The sequence below is a fragment of the Meles meles genome, chromosome 1 (assembly GCF_922984935.1).
Source record: "Meles meles chromosome 1, mMelMel3.1 paternal haplotype, whole genome shotgun sequence".
NCBI lineage: Eukaryota > Metazoa > Chordata > Mammalia > Carnivora > Mustelidae > Meles > Meles meles.
Genome location: NC_060066.1, coordinates 150,776,094 through 150,792,519, shown reverse-complemented (window position 1 = coordinate 150,792,519; position 16,426 = coordinate 150,776,094).

Here is a 16,426-nt window from a genome sequence, read left to right as displayed (position 1 = left end):
ATAAATAAATAAAATCTTTTAAGAAAATAAAGTGTGCTTTACATTTCCACTTATATAAGCATATAAACTCTTAGAGTTTTGTATTTAATACTATTTGAGTTCTTTACATATCCGATTGGTAAAACCCCAAATTAACAAAATGCCTTCTGTTGGTGTAGTGCTAACTTTCCTGTGTTAAATAAGGCAATCCTATACCAGTATACACAGAAATAATTTTAGTTTAAGAAAAGGAGATTCTACTAGACATACTGTTGTGTTGTAAAACTTTCGTTCTTTAATAACCCATGTTGGTACATGCAGAGCATTCCTTTTAACACTAAATACTCTTACATAAAAGAAGTGTACTATAATTTAAATAACAATTTTCCTACTGAAGCTGAGCTGGTTTTGTTTTTGGTCATTTCTCTCTTTCCAATTATGTTATTTCAATATACACATCCTTATCCTTTCTTGTGTTCTGTGGGATTGTTGGGTTAAGGGCACACACATTTTCAATATCCATAGACACTCCCCCATTGTTACATGTGTACTTGGCTTCTCTTCTTAAGAAAAGGCCCTATTCCTGTGTTTATTTCAGCAGTCTTTTTATTATCAGCCATGTGATTGGCAAAATAAATTGTATTTAATATTAGCTTTGTTATGTTACTTGTATTTCCCATCAATAATGAGGCCGAGCAACTTTTTATGACTTTTTTAGTCATTTCCACTTCCTTTGTAAATTTTCTGTTCCTGACCTTTATCTATTTTTAATGTTAATTTTTTTCTTACTGACTTTCAGGAGGACTGTGTATATTAAGGATATTGTCTTAGTTAGCTTGGGCTGCTATCAAAAAATACCATGGACTCGTTGCTCAAACAAGAGAGATTGATGCCTCAAAGTTCTGGAGGTTCAGAAGTGCAAGATCAAGGTGCCAGCCAATTAGGTACCTGGTGAGAGCTCTCTTCATAGCCCTCTTCCAGCTGTTTCCTCACATGGTGGAGAAAGAGATGGCAGATGGGGGGTAGAGAAGGGGGAAAAGATAGAAGGGAAAGGAGAGAGAATGAGAGAGAGAACTCTCTTTCATCCCAAAGGCACAAATCCCAGCATGAAGATCTCAGCCCTCAAGACATCATCTAAACCTAGTTACTTCCTGAAGGTCCCATCTTCAAATACCATCACACTGAGGAATAGGGCTTAAACACAAGAATTTTGAGGGGGAACACAATTCAGTCCATACCAGTCTTTAGTTTTTATGAATGTTACAGATAATTTTCTTCCAAGGCTGCCATTTTCTTCTGTGCCAAAGGTATCTTTCACCATACGAGATGAGTTCTCCTTTTTTACTTAGGCAGAAATGACTTTGAATGGGTTCTTTATTTTGTTTCTTGTTTAGAAAGACTTTCTGTCTTCAAAGATTACAAATTTATACCCCTGTGTCATTTTCTACACTTAGAGTTTTGTTTTTTAACTTTAGATATTGTAGCTTTCATGGAATTTATTTATTTTTTTGTGCCATGTAAGATAAGGACCTTTTTTTTTTAAATATCAAATGTGTAACAAATGGACCTAACATTGTAACAGCAGTTTTACAAAAAAATTTTTTCGGTTATACTCTTGGAATCTTATCTGGGGTACCTTTATATTAGGTTTTTTGAAATATTGAACTTAGCTCACCTGACCTCAGTTACTAATTCGGTTTGGGAATACTAGTCTACACCACACAATTATAAAAGTAATACTACTCTTGGGACCCACCAATGACCCTAAGACCTTTTACAAGTAGGACATGGGATTTGAAATGCTTTTTTTTAGTAAAGAAATTTTATGCATATGCCACATAATTTTATGTAATGCTATTTCCCTTTTTGCCAGATGTCTGCTATGACCAACAGTTTCCAGATGGTTAAATGGGTTAATTACGAGTTTTATTAATCTTCTAGGGCTGCCGTAACAAAGTACCACAGACTGGGTGGCTTAAAAAACAGATTTATTTCCTCACGATTTTGGAGGCTGAAAGTCTGAAATCAAGATGGTGGTAAGGTTGATTTCTTCTGAGGCCCTTCTCCCTGTCTTTAGGCGGCTATCTTCTCCCTTTGTCTTCAATTGGCCTTTCATCAGTATCTAATCTCATCTTCTTATAAGGACACCAGTCACTCTGGACGAAGCCCCAAGAGTTGTGATAATAAGAGTTAAAGGGTTGACCTCCTTTAACCTTACTTGCCCCTTGAAGACCCTATCTCTAAATCCAGTGGCCTTCAGTGGAACTGGGGGATTAGGACTTGAACATATTAATTTTGGAGAGACATGATTCAGCCCTAACAAGAGTGTAGTCTGCAATACTGAGATAAATACTGAGATACAGTTAGAGTAACTGACCCACTTGGGGATTGAGCTTATTATCACAGGTTTATTACCCAGCGGTTCTCAGATATTACCATGCATCTGTTTTATATGAAAGACTTGCTAAATGAGATTTCTGGGCCCCACCACAGGGAGTGAGTCAGTCTTAAGTAGGGCCGGAAAATTTGTATTTCTAACAAGGTCCCAGGCACTGCCGATCTGAGGAACACACTTTGAGAACCATTAATCAACCATGTTAACCAGCCACAGATGGCATGATATGAAACATACAAAGAAAAGTGAAACTTTTAGACTACGCAAAATTGTACCACTATTTTGGTATTGGCAATTTAATTCCTTTCCTAAGGACTGTTTTTGCTCTGACCTGAAACAAATTGGACCTGAAAAATGTCAGAGCTGTGCAGGAAGACGCTAGAATGCAGGATGTTATAGAATGACAGAGTCACATACAAAAAGACAAAACAGATGTAAGTGAGGTTTGAGTTTAGCTGGTCACATACCTCTTACTGGTGTCTGAAAGACTTTTGTCTTTCATATAGACAGACAACATTCCTATAGTAGTCTGGAAATACTGCTTATGTCTTACCATTAACCAAAACCTCTTTTTTTTTTTTTTTTTTTAAGAAAAAGAACAAGGCTATTTGGATTAACTTTACATTTTCCTCCCTTACATTTCCAATGTTTGTAATCTTCTTTGATTCTTATGTTTTCCATTCTTATTTGAACCTAGTTTGTCTTAAAATAATTTCCTACTTCAGTAAAATAAATCTTGAGTAATTTCCTACTTCAGTAAAATAAATCTTGAGTCTGTTTTTGGCTCCCAAGGGGAGGAGGGAGTAGTGCAACTTTTTCAGTTTCCAAATAAAATGTAATACTAATAATTTTGGGAAAAGTAAATTATTATAGTGGATTTTATTCAAAAACAATTAGAATGACAGTAGAGAATAAAAGGACCCAAACTAAATAAAAATACTTGAACTCAAAATTTCATTCTTAAAGACATTAAAAATACAGCATCTTTTGTATAAATTCAAGTAAGTGGCATTTCTAAGTTCAGGGGAAAACAAAAACAAAAACAAAAACCATTACAGAAGAAAAAGCCCAGGCTGAGGTTTTTCAAGACATGGTTCCACTCAGGAAAATTCTTTTCCCTCTTAAGAAGGGTGTGTTGTTGGTCTCTGGGAAGCTTACAAAGAATATCAAACATAAACACAGATAAAAAATGTTGTAAGTAGTTGATCTTTTTCTATTATCAAAGTTTTATTTATTTATTTGAGAGAGAATGAGTGAGAGAGAGCAGAGTTGGGTCAGAGGGAGAAGCAGACTCCCCACTAAGCAGGGAGCACAATGCAGGACTCCATCTTGGATCTTGACCTGAGCTGAAGGCAGGCACTTAACCGACTGAGCCACCCAGCACCCAAGTAGTCAATTATTTAAATATATCATTCTGAAATCTCAGAGTAAAGTATACCAGTTTGTAAAATTTCATCTATTAGAAGAGTTGAAAACAGAAACAGGATATAATTTCCTGATGATTGTCACATTTGTCATCACTTACGATTATGGTTTTATAAGATTAGTGATTTCCTCAGAGCAATACTCACAAGAAAATGCAAAACAGAGAGCTCAAAAATGTTCTGAGAATTAAGAAGCTAAAATTAGAGTACTACTTAGCTATTTGCTTTCTAAATTGTGTTTAGGCTGATATTAAAATTGTCCTGTAATGATGTTTCTAGTGATGCCTTGGAAAATAATGGCATTTTCCGTGAGATAGAATTCTCCAGAAGATTTAGGTATAGCTCTTTGGATTTTACCCTTTTTCTGATTTGTGGTACACACCCCCTAAGCCCTTATTAATTGCACTAATCATCAACTTGTAATCACCTGGAAGAATTTTCTAAGAAGAACCCCCTGTACCAAGGTTTTGAGGTGAAAAGGAGCTTAATTTGTGTGGTGGTTGTGGTTTTGTGCTATGTAATAAACAGGTATCAGCTGATTTCTGTCTCCTACATTCCCTCAACACATTAGTGCATCCTTCAGGCCTGTGAAGATAGGTTGTTGGTCCCCTATAAGCCCATTACTGCTTATGTCCAACAAAACTATAAATGTATTTTAGACCAGTTTGCTGTGTGAAAAGAACCCCTTGTGGATCGTGATTCAATCCAGAATGCAGGCAGCAGTTAATGTTGACCTAATGAAGCATGATTAAGACTAGCCTATGGGCTGGCACTTCTGTCATTCACTTGTACATGGGTTTAAGAACTTTCCACATTCCTGATTTGTGAGGAGTAATCAGGGAGTGGGATTAAGAGGGAATGATTTTAGCATCTCTAGCCTCAGAATAAAGATCTCTGCAGATTTCAAGAATGGAAGATGATGTACCATCTCATTACAGTATTGCTCTTGGAAATACTTCAACTCTCATAAGCATTACCAGTAATTCCTTACAAGATTATAACCACCCTCTGAAATTCCACATTTCAGTTGGAATTCTGAGAAAGTTTTGCAAGTAGGTAAGAGTGTCATTATTAAATTTGTAACTCTTACTACCATCTGAGCAAAAGCTTGTGGTTTAACCTTCTCTTGCCTAATGACACATTTTTTTTTAATGGAATAGAAGTCATTTCTTGCTCAGAGATGGTACATGGCTATTGAGTCCCAGTGTGTAAACTTCATGATTTTGCTATTCTTTGCAATTGCCACTGCAGGTCAAGCATCATCAGCTTTTCCTGATGTGTAGCTGCTTGAGTGTTTTCTTTTTCACCACTTTGTTTAGCAAAGGGTTGCCATTTTGCCTCTTCATAATGAATTTGTAATTTTCTTCCTAAAAAATAATTATGATGAATTTATGTACCTGTTTTCAAATTATTCCTTTCCTTATTGCCTTTAAAATCAGTACTATGTTGAACAATAGTGGTGAGGGTGATCATCCTTGTCATGTTCCTGATCTTAAGGGAAGAGCCTTTCCCCATTGAGAATGATATTCACTGTGGGTTTTTCGTAGATGGATTTTATGAAATTGAGGACTGTTCCCTCTATCCCTATACTCTGAAGAGTTTTAATCAGAAAAAGATGCTGTATTTTGTCAAATGCCTTTTCTGCATCAGTTGAAAAGACCATGTGGTTCTTGTCTCTTCCCTTATTTATGTCTTCTATCACACAGATTGATTTGCCAATGTTGAACCACTCTTGCATCCCAGGGATAAATCCCACCTGGTCGTGGTGAATAATCCTTTTAATTTACTGTTGGATCCTATTAGCCACGATCTTGTTGAGAATTTTGGCATCCACATTCATCATGGATATTGGTATGAAGTTCTCCTTTTTGATGGGGTCTTTGCCTGGTTTTGGGATCAAGGTAATGCTGGCCTCATAGAAAGAGTCTGGAAGTTTCCTTCCTCTTTCTATTTTTTGAAACAGTTTCAGAAGAATAGGTATTATTTCTTTTTTGAATGTTTGGTAGATTTCTTCAGGGACTCCATAAGGCCCAGGAGTCTTGTTTTTTGGGAGGTTTTTGATCAGTGCTTCAATCTCATTACTGGTTATTGGTCTATTCAGGTTGTCAATTTTTTCCTGTTTCAGACTTGGAAGTTTATAGGTTTCCAGGAATGCATCCATTTCTTCCAGGTTGCTAAATTTATTGTTGTATAGCTGTCAATAATAACATATGAAAAAAATGTTCATCATTAACATTAAGGGAAATTCAAATCAAACCACATTGAGATACCATCTTACACCAGTTAGAAGAGCAAAAATTGACAAGGCAAGAAACAACAAGTGTTGAAGAGGTGGTGGCAAAAGGGGAACCCTCTTACACTGTTGGTGGGAAGTCAGGTTGGTATGATGACTTTGGAAAACAGTGTGGATGTTCCTCAAAAATTAAAAAATTGAGTTACCCTATGACCCAGCAATTGCACTATTGGGTATTTACTCCAAAGATACAGATGTAGTGAAAAGAAGGGCCATAGGCACCCCAATGTTCATAGCAGCAATGTCCACAATAGCCAAACTATGGAAAGAGGCGAGATGCCCTTCATTGGATGAATGGATAAAGAAGATGTGGTCCATATACACAATGGAATATTACTCAGCCATCAGAAAGGTTGAACACCTGGGGCTCCTGGGTGGCTCAGTCGGTTGAGGCCTCTGCCTTCAGCTCAGGTCATGATCCCAGGGTCCTGGGATTGAGCCCTGCATCGGGCTCTCTCATCTTCATCAGGGAGCCTCCTCTCCCCTCCACCCCCACCCCAGCCTCTCTGCCTACTTTGGATCTCTGTCAAATAAATAAATAAAATCTTAAAAAAAAAAAAAAGAAAGGTTGAATACCCAACTTTTGTATCAACATGTGTGGGACTGGAGGAGATGATGCTGAGTGAAATAAGTCAAATAGAGAAAGTCAATTATCACATGGTTTCACTTATTTGTGGAACATAAGGTATAACATGGAGGACATTAGGAGAAGGAAGGGAAAAATGAAGGAGGTGGAAACTGGAGGGGGAGATGAACCATGAGAGACTATGGACTGAGGGAAAACAAACTGAAAGTTTTAGAAGGGAAGGGAGTGGGAGGAAGGGTGAGTCTGTTGATGGATATTAAGGAGGGCATGTATTGCATGGAGCTCTGGGAGTTATACGCAAACAATGAATCATGGAACACTACATCAAAAACTAGTGATGTACTGTGTGGTGACTAACATAATATAAAAACAAAAACAAAAAACAAAAACAAAAAAAACAAAATCAGATCCAAACTATTCAGCATGACAAAGTTCTTCATTGTCTTGTCTGCGGTGGATCTTCTCTCAAAAGTCTGAGCAGCATTCTATCCTCCCTCCTTGGAGATTTCTAAATCTCCTTCTATCATTATCAAGGGCACTTATTTACCAAAAACTATGGTTGTATCTTAAGAACTACTGTATTTCACCATGAGTAGTTCTCTTTATCAAGTTGTGAAAGTCAGATTCTCTTGAGTGGAATTTTTAGATTCATGGAGCTTATTAATTATCTAATTTGATCCTTACTGTGATATTATTATTCCATTATATTATCATATTATTTTAAATAGGCACAATCTATAGTTTGAAGAAGCTATTTGCTTAAAAGCCCATAGACAGGGATACCTGGGTGGCTCAGTTGGTTAAATGTCTGCCTTCGGCTTAGGTCATGATCCCAGAGTCCTGGGACTGAGTCCCGCATCAAGCTTCTTGCTTGGCAGGGAACCTCCTTCTTCCCCTGCCTGCCTCTGTCTCTCTCTCTGACAAATAAATAACTAAAATCTTAAAAAAAAAAAAAGCTCATAGAGAGGATTAAAACACCAGTCTCTTATAATCCAGGTTACATTGCTGCTATGAGAAAAATTTTAAATGTGATTGTATAAATAAAATTCCACATATATTACCTAATTTGAAAGACTGGACAAAAGAATCATTAGTGAGAATGCCATTTGCCTAATGTTATTTAACAGTGATTAAAGGAACATGAACAGACATTTCTCCAAAGAAGACATCCAGATGGCCGACACATGAAAGATGCTCAAGATCACTCATCATCAGGGAAATGCAAATCAAATCACAATGAGATATCACTTCACCCCTGTTAGAATGGTTAAAATAAAAATGCAAGAAACAATAAGTATTGGTGAGAATGTGGAGAAAAAGGAACCCTCTTACGTTGTTGGTGGTATATAAACTGGTATAGTCACTGAAGGTATGGGGGTTCCTCAAAAAATTAAAAATAGATCTATTCTATGATCTGGCAATCACACTACTGGGTATTTACCCAAAAAATACAAAATTACTAATCCTAAGTGGATTATGTGCATCCTCATGTTTATAACAGCATTATTTATGGTAACCAAGATATGGAGGCAGCCCAAGTATTCACTGATTGATGAATGGATAAAGAAGATGTGTGTGTATATATATATATATATATATATATATATATATATATATATATTACCCAGTCATAGAAAGAATAAAATCTTGCCATTTGAGATGACATGGATGAAGCTAAAGAGTATAATGTTAATGAAATAAGTATGTGGAATTTAAGAAACAAAACAAATGAGCAAAGGGGAAAACGTGAGAGAGAGAGAGAAATCAAGAGACAGACTCTTAATTAAAGAGAACAAACTGATGGTTATGAGAGGGGAGCGGGGTGGGGGGTTGTATAGAATAGGTGATGGGGATAAAGGAGGGCACTTGCTGCAACGAGCTCTGGATATTGTACGGAAGGGTTGAGTCACCGTATTGTACACCTGAAACTAATATAACACTGTATGTGAACCAACAGGAATTAAAATAAAAACTTAAAAACTTAAAATAACAAAATTTAAAAAAAAAACAGTAAAAAAAATTCTATGTTTCGTATATCTATCCCAAATACTACTCATTAAATTTTTGTTTTGGGAAACTTGGGTGGCTCAGTTGGTTGGGTGTCTGGACTCTTGGTTTTGGCTCAGGTCATGATCTGAGGGTCGTGAAATCAAGCCCTGTGTCAGGCTCCACACTCAGTAGGAAGTCCACTTGAAGGTTCTCTCTTCCTCTTCCTCTGTCCCTTCCCCTGCTCACGCATGCATGCACAAGCTCTCTCCCTGTCTCTAAAATAAATAAATAAATCTTAAAAGAATAATGTTTTTGTTTTTCCAGAACTATGCCTAACCATTTTTATTTTGATTTTGAGTATATTTAATAAATGAATACTCAGAATTTTTAAAAGATATTTATTTTTAAAAGATATTTATTTCCAATTGATAATTGGGTTTAAAAAATTGGGGGGGGCAATACAGTCATTTGACATTCCTGATGCTCATGTATTTCTACACCAGTTGCAAAAGGCCAGCTGGGAAAGGAGGAATATATGCGTCAATAGGGCAGAAAAGGGGAAATACATTTTTTGTGTACTCTATCCTAGTCATTGTACTTGATACACATTTCTGAATCTTCAAGAAACCCCATGAGGCGTATATTATTATCATTATTTTACAATGAAACTGAAGTAAAGAAAAAGCACTTTGTAGATTTCTAAAAGGCTTTGTTTATCATATCACAACCATACTGCTAAAAATTAAATGTTGTAGAGGATTATGTTAGGGAAAAAAAACCCACCCAAATCTAAAAAAATCTGTTAGGACTATTGCTCTGATAGGGTGTTGGTTGGCAGGAGAAGAGTGAATCTAAGACAGTCCATCTCTCCAGTGAGATCAAAGTTTCATTTTGGTCATGGGAGTGTGAAATGACTTCAGTCTGAGAATTGCCAAACCGTGGCAAGCAAATGTGATCCTAGAAATTGTTAAATCCTCAGTTTTACCAGTTATCTGTATCACTTTCTTTCTCTGGTGTAGGTAAGGAAGGTCATCTAAGGAAAAATCAGGAAGAACAGATTAGTTCCGCGCTGGGGCAGGCAGCAGAAGATACAGCTGCAGGAAATCACTCCATGCTATACATTTGGGAAGTTTTTGGTACATGAGAAAGAGCTGTGGTGCAATGGTTATGTTTTCTCTTTGACTTTGGTATTTGTACCTTCAGAATTTCCATATTCCTGTACCAGCTTCTTTCAAAACTGTAATGTATAACAGATCAACTATTAATTGATGTTGCTTAAACCAAGTTTTCCTTGGTCAAATGCATTTGAGAAACCTATTCTAAATCTTTTCCAAGGCATGCCAAAATCTACAATAAGATTAAAAACCTAGGGGCACCTGGGTGGTTCAGTGGGTTAAGCCTCTGCCTTCAGCCTAGGTCATGATCTCAGGGTCCTGGGATTGAGCCCCACATTGGCTCTCTGCTCAGCGGGGAGCCTGCTTCCCCCTCTCTCTCTGCCTGCCTCTCTGCCTACTTGTCATCTCTCTCTCTCTCAAATAAATAAAATTTAAAAAAAGAAAAAAAAGATTAAAAACATATTTAATTAGTTTAATGGTTTTAAAAATGTATTAGCTAGGACAAAAACTGCATGGAATCTTACAGGAACCCCTTGAAACTATTTTGAAAAGCACGGTTCTTGATAAGAAAAACACAGTTTCTTGCTATTCTTAGCTATACTTTGTGATCTTCCTCTGAGTACTATTAGCTTAGATATTAATTACATAAGGAAAATTCTACAGCAGAAAGTCATAAAAATTCCAAGAATCATCAATACTGCTATGTATTCTCTCTTTTTAAAAAAATATTTATTCATTTATTTTTAGAGAGAACATGATTGTGCATGCAGGGGGAGGGACAGAGAGAGAGAGAGAGAGAGAGAGGAGGATTCTCAAGCAGAGAACACAGAGCCCGACTCAGGGCTCAATCTCATGATCCAGAAATCATGACCTGAGTCCAAATCAAGAGTTGGATGCTTAACAGACTGTGCCACCCAGGTGCCCCACTACTATGTATTCTTGATCTTTTATATAATAAATCAGATGGCTTACTGACTTCTGAACATTCATATTTATTGTAAAGGAAGACGACTAGAAAGGATCAAGTGTAGTCCCTTGGGACTATATGAAGTAATGCTTACATTGTTGCCTTATTTTCCAATGTTTACTTGCTTGTTCCAAGATAGAGATATTTCTGCTCTCACATTCCAAAGCAATACTTGATGTGGTTTCATCCTTTAATGTCTCAGACAGTTATTAACTAAGTGAGAAGGTGTTAAATAGAAGTTAGCTGAGAAGGAAAAATTTGACATGGATTTAAGAAATTTCTTCTGGCCTGCAGAACACTTTCATCCAGTACCAAATCTGTACAATCCATGGTCGACTCTTAGCCATCCCTAATTCTTCTAGTGTTCTTCCTACAGCAAAGTAAATGCAAGCATTAGTTAATAGTGAATTATTATTATAATTATATTATAATAATATAATAATAATTATTATATAATTATTATATAATTATTATTAATGTAGAATTAGTCCACGAAATCATGTTCCTAAGATTAGTCATAACCAAGGACAGCCCAGCAGAAAGGTGCAGGGTATTCAATGTGTCTTTAACCAATAAAATAGCAAGTAGAACAAAGGAAATGGGAAGAGTATTTTGGGTGTAATGTATTTCTCTCAGGCTAACTAGTTGGTTTCTCTTATAGGCCTATTTGATTGCTTTTAGGATATGAACCCCTGGAGATATTGCAGATTAAATTTTACAGGATGTTGGGGGGCGCCTGGGTGGCTCAGTGGGTTAAAGCCTCTGCCTTCGGCTCAGGTCATGATCCCAGGGTCCTGGGATCGAGCCCCACATCGGGCTCTCTGCTCAGCAGGGAGCCTGCTTCCTCCTCTCTCTCTCTGCCTGCCTCGCTGCCTACTTGTGATCTCTGTCTGTCAAATAAATAAATAAAATCTTTAAAAAAAATTTTTTTACAGGATGTTGGAAATGTGTGAAAATCATCTAGAGCAGACAAAATAAAATCTCCATCTTGATTGTAATTTGTCATGTTGCTATGTCAGTTACTTAGAACCGTAGAATGGCGGATTGGAGTCTATTGTGTCACTTGAGGTTTTTGAAGGAAGTTCTGCTCTGTTTCCTAGAAATGGTTATTGCTGTTTCTGACTTAATCACTGACTCTGCTCCATGAGGCTGAAGCAGAAAGAGAAAATGGGAATGGATACAGTGTCATTATCACATTGATGGGTAAACCCATGGGACTGAGAGTTTCAGAACTGGGTCACTTGTCCAATGATGACTGAAGATGAGGAAAATTTTTTCCTATCCAGTGGGAAATTTCAGTCAACTATCGGAGTAGGTTTCTTTGTGACTGAAAGACAAGGGCGTTTGTCTTCGCAGTTGTGGTGGTCTACCAGTAATTCCACGGTACCTCACACTGCTGTCGCTCAATACGAGTCACAGAGGAGTTTTGAAGGAATAGTGACTTTATTGACTCATGGCAGAACATTTTAAAACACAATTTAACCCATATTTCAAATGAAGATTTCAACTAGAGTCATGTCTGGTTAGTAGGATGCAGGGTGACTATAGCAGCAATTTTGTGTTGTTGTATCGGTCATGGGAATTTGCAAAGGAGAAGCTGCAGGGGCAGCGTATCTTTGCTAAAACACAAGATAGTCCTCCATGGATTGGAAGATTCTGAGTTAGGGTTTCAGAATTGTCCTGGAAACACGATTAGGTATCATGTTGTTCCCACACCTCGCGTGAAGTAGAAAACAAAACGTCTGCATGGATATCAAGGCACCAGGTGTCTGGGCAGAGATATTTACCAGAAGATTCAATAGTGTCAACGAACTAGTAATTTTTTCCTCTTTCTAGAAAGAATATGGACAAACGCATTTACCGAAAAATAAATTCACAGAAATCAAATCTACCATTCAAAAGATATTCGTAGTTTGAGGAAAAAAGCCTGGTACTTGTCAAAGATACTGGAAGAACCAGAGAAGTAAGCAGGTTGATGGAATATCAAGTGAAGTAAAAACAAAGGATGAAAAAAATTTCAGATTTACAAGATTCCAGGATGAAGCTGGACTCCAGCAAGAATGTTGCTTTTGGCTTGACCTGTTTGACTTGCATGGTGAGGGGCCCTGTTCCCATGACCTTGGTCTGCCTGTTACCTATTTCCAACTTTTCAGCCTTTCTGCTTTCTTTACCCCCTCCTACTCTAGAAGAAAACCAAAAGTGCCTCCTTGTTCTCTTTTTGTATCTTTCTTTTTTATACCCTCCCTCTTCATTTTCCTTAAAAGACCTTTTTTTGGTCTTGGTTGAATCCTCAGGTAATGTACATTGCTAGAAGAAAGAAAAAAACTGCATTGTGTGGTTAGACATGTTATTTCTTTGACTCTTACAGCCTATTTATCCTGCAAGTAGTATTTGAAGAAAATCTGTTTTAGTCTTACAGTTTTTATCATGAGCTTCTAAGGCAATTGACTTTATGAGACGCTCTTGGCAAACAGAAGATTTTTTTTTCTCCCTTGTGTCCTGGAGCTGGCTAAATAAGATCTGTTGTGGAGGATATTTTGTTAAAGATTTTTAGTCATTGGCCACTCATCTGTTAAATGTCTCAGTAATATGTTCTTGGAATCACAGTTGTTGATATTTTTGAGATATTGACTATGCTTGTGATGTTTTGAAGAAGTTTTAAAAATACCAGGGTCCCAGCAGGCGCATGCTTTACAGAGTAACTGAGTACATTAATCAGTAATAAAGTCAACCCAATCTTGTTGGTGTGTACCTCTTCAATATCAATTAATCATACCAATGCGGGGCGCCTGGGTGGCTCAGTGGGTTAAAGCCTCTGCCTTCGGCTCAGGTCATGATCCCAGGGTCTTGGGATCCAGCCCCCACTTCGGGCTCCCTGCTCAGCGGGGAGCCTGTTTCCTCCTCTCTCTCTGCCTGCCTCTGTGCCTACTTGTGATCTCTGTCTGTCAAATAAATAAATAAAATCTTAAAAAAAAAAGAATTTATAATCATACCAGTGCATTACAGAACTCACTAGGTAGAAAATATTATACTGAGAACTTTAGAAATCAATGTGGAAAATCTTAAAAGTGGGATTAAAGGCAGCAAATTCATTTGAAATGTGCTTTTTATTTATAAACCGGCAGTCTTGTGCATTGATAAGATAAATAAAAACTAAAGAATGATAATTATTTAACAGTTTAGGCCAGGGATGCTGTTGCAGTTGGGAGAAACTCAAGCTGCTTGGATAAACATAAGCGTTTATTAAATCTTAAATTATGGTTTAGAATCTTGTGTCTGCAAAGCTAGAATGGAACCATCTCTGAAATTAACACAGAAATGTATCAAATTCAAGTATGTGGAAAATTCCATAAATCCAGCAGATTAAAGAATTCAACCTGTGTTCTGGGAGGACACTCTGGGCCCCAGAAGGAGTGATGCGGACACCCCCCTCAGCACGAATTAACGAAGGTGAGAGAAATAGGACTTGAAGCAGGAAAGGAGAGTGCCTTACCTCAGCCAGTGTTGGGGATTATGTTAATCCAGGGCTTTCACCACCTTTGATGATGTTTAAGACTCCAGTGAAAGGCAGGAGTGAGCAAAATACAAAGCAAGTCCAGGACTATTCCTTATTTCTTCAAATGTTTACTCTCAAATGGGGAGAAAGCTCAGAGACTTGGCAAACAATGGCACAGAGTCTGATATCATGATGGTAATAACACGCACTGGTGGCTCGTGAAGGGCTGGTTAGTTTCTGAAGTCAGCCCGTGTGGTAATGAGGGAGAATTATTCCTGACAAAGTGCTGTATCATCTATGAAGCCCAGTATTTGAGGTTTTATGTATATAAGAATACGGTGTAATATGTATACATAATGAATATGGAACTACAGGATAAAGAAGACTAATAGGCAGAACAATCCTCATCACTATTTACTCACTTTTTCTTGCTTTATCCTTTTTTTTTTTTTTTACCAAGCAGGCAGTTCAATCTCAGGTTAACTGTTCAAATGATGTGACTTCAATTAAATACTATTTTATTTATTTGTTTATTTATGGTGGGGGCAGAGGGAGAGGGAGAGAGAGAGAATCTTAAGCAGGCTTCACACCCAGCATGGAGCCTGATGCGGGGGTGTGATCTTGCAACCCTGAGATCGTGACCTGAACTGAAATCAAGAGTTAGAAGCTTCACCGAATCAGCCACCTAGATGCTCCCATTGAAATAATATTAATAATTATCTTAGTGTAGGTTCCATTTAATGAGTGGCTCCATCTTCACCAGAACTTTGCTGGTGTTTTAGATATTTTATTAATACTTACAGCAACACCCTGAGATGGGGCTTGTTGAGCAGTTTACAGATGATGAACCTGACACAGAAAAAAGTTAAAAATCAGGTAGCCAGGATTTGAGCACAGGTCAGCCTGACGGTGAATCCGACCTGTTGTCCATACAACATGGACGCACATGCATGCTACGTATGTATGTATAGATACACACATACATCCGTAGTCTACAAAGAGAGAGTATGGTGCCCTACACTTTTTTTCTCAATTGCCTGACTTCAGAGCAACTGATAAAATATTATGATTAGATTCAAACTTTTCTAGGTCTTACTTTCTGAATTGCTGACTGAGAATCTATTGGAGAGAAGAATCGATGTCCTGTGGACCTCAAAGAAGAGTAATGAGAAAGCTGATAGCTTTTATAACCCGCACTTTACAGAACCTATTGGCTAGAGAGAGATACTAAAAATTTAAGTACCTAATGTTTAATGGGGTTTAATTATGAATCAGGCACTTTATATACATTGCTGTGAGTTGAATTTTATCTCCTCAAAATCTGTATGTTGAAGTTCTAAACCCCAGTACTTCAAAATGTGACCTTACTTAAAGATAGGGTCATTGCAGATGTAATTAATTAAGATGAGGTCATTTGGAATGGTCCCCTAACCAAACAGGACTAGTGTCCTTCTAAAAAGAATGCCATGTGGGCAGGAAGAGACATCTGTAGAAAGAGGATATGTGAAGACCCAGGGAGAAGACAGCCATCTATAAAGCCGCAGAGAGGGTCCTGGAACAGATCCTTCCCTCACAGCCTTCAGAAGAGACCACCCTGATTCCGGAGTTGTAGGCTCCAGAACTGTGAGAAAATAATGTTGTATAACACCTCCTCCACCCCCCAGTTTGTGGTTGTTTGTTTTCCCACTACTAGCAAATTTTTACGTCTATTATCTCATTAAATCTTCACAGCAAACCTATGAGGTCAGTGTTCTTGCTGTCTTCAGTTCACCAATGAGAAGTTGAGTGAGCAAGGGGCCCTCTGCGCTACGCCAGGTCCCACTTCTGTCACCAGTGTTCTATCTTGCCTCCACCCAGAAAAAGAGAGAGATGTTTTCCTCAATATTAAAGAGATTGCAAAACACCCAGAAAATTTACTGGCGTGAATTAAAGAGATTGACGACAGTTTGCCTTCCAACCTCTTCAAAGAGTTAAGCATGTGCTTTCCTGGAGTAGTAAGTAGAGAGGGAACCAGCCTCTCAGGCCCCAACAGAGTGACATTCCTGCCTGTCCCAATCATGAACATGGGAACGCACGTGCACTCCTGATCTGGTTTTTAGGGAGAAAGCCTATCTGGGAAACTTCTTTCCCACTAGTCCTCTAAGAGCCCTACACTCACTGCTCTTCTTGGCACAGGCGCTGC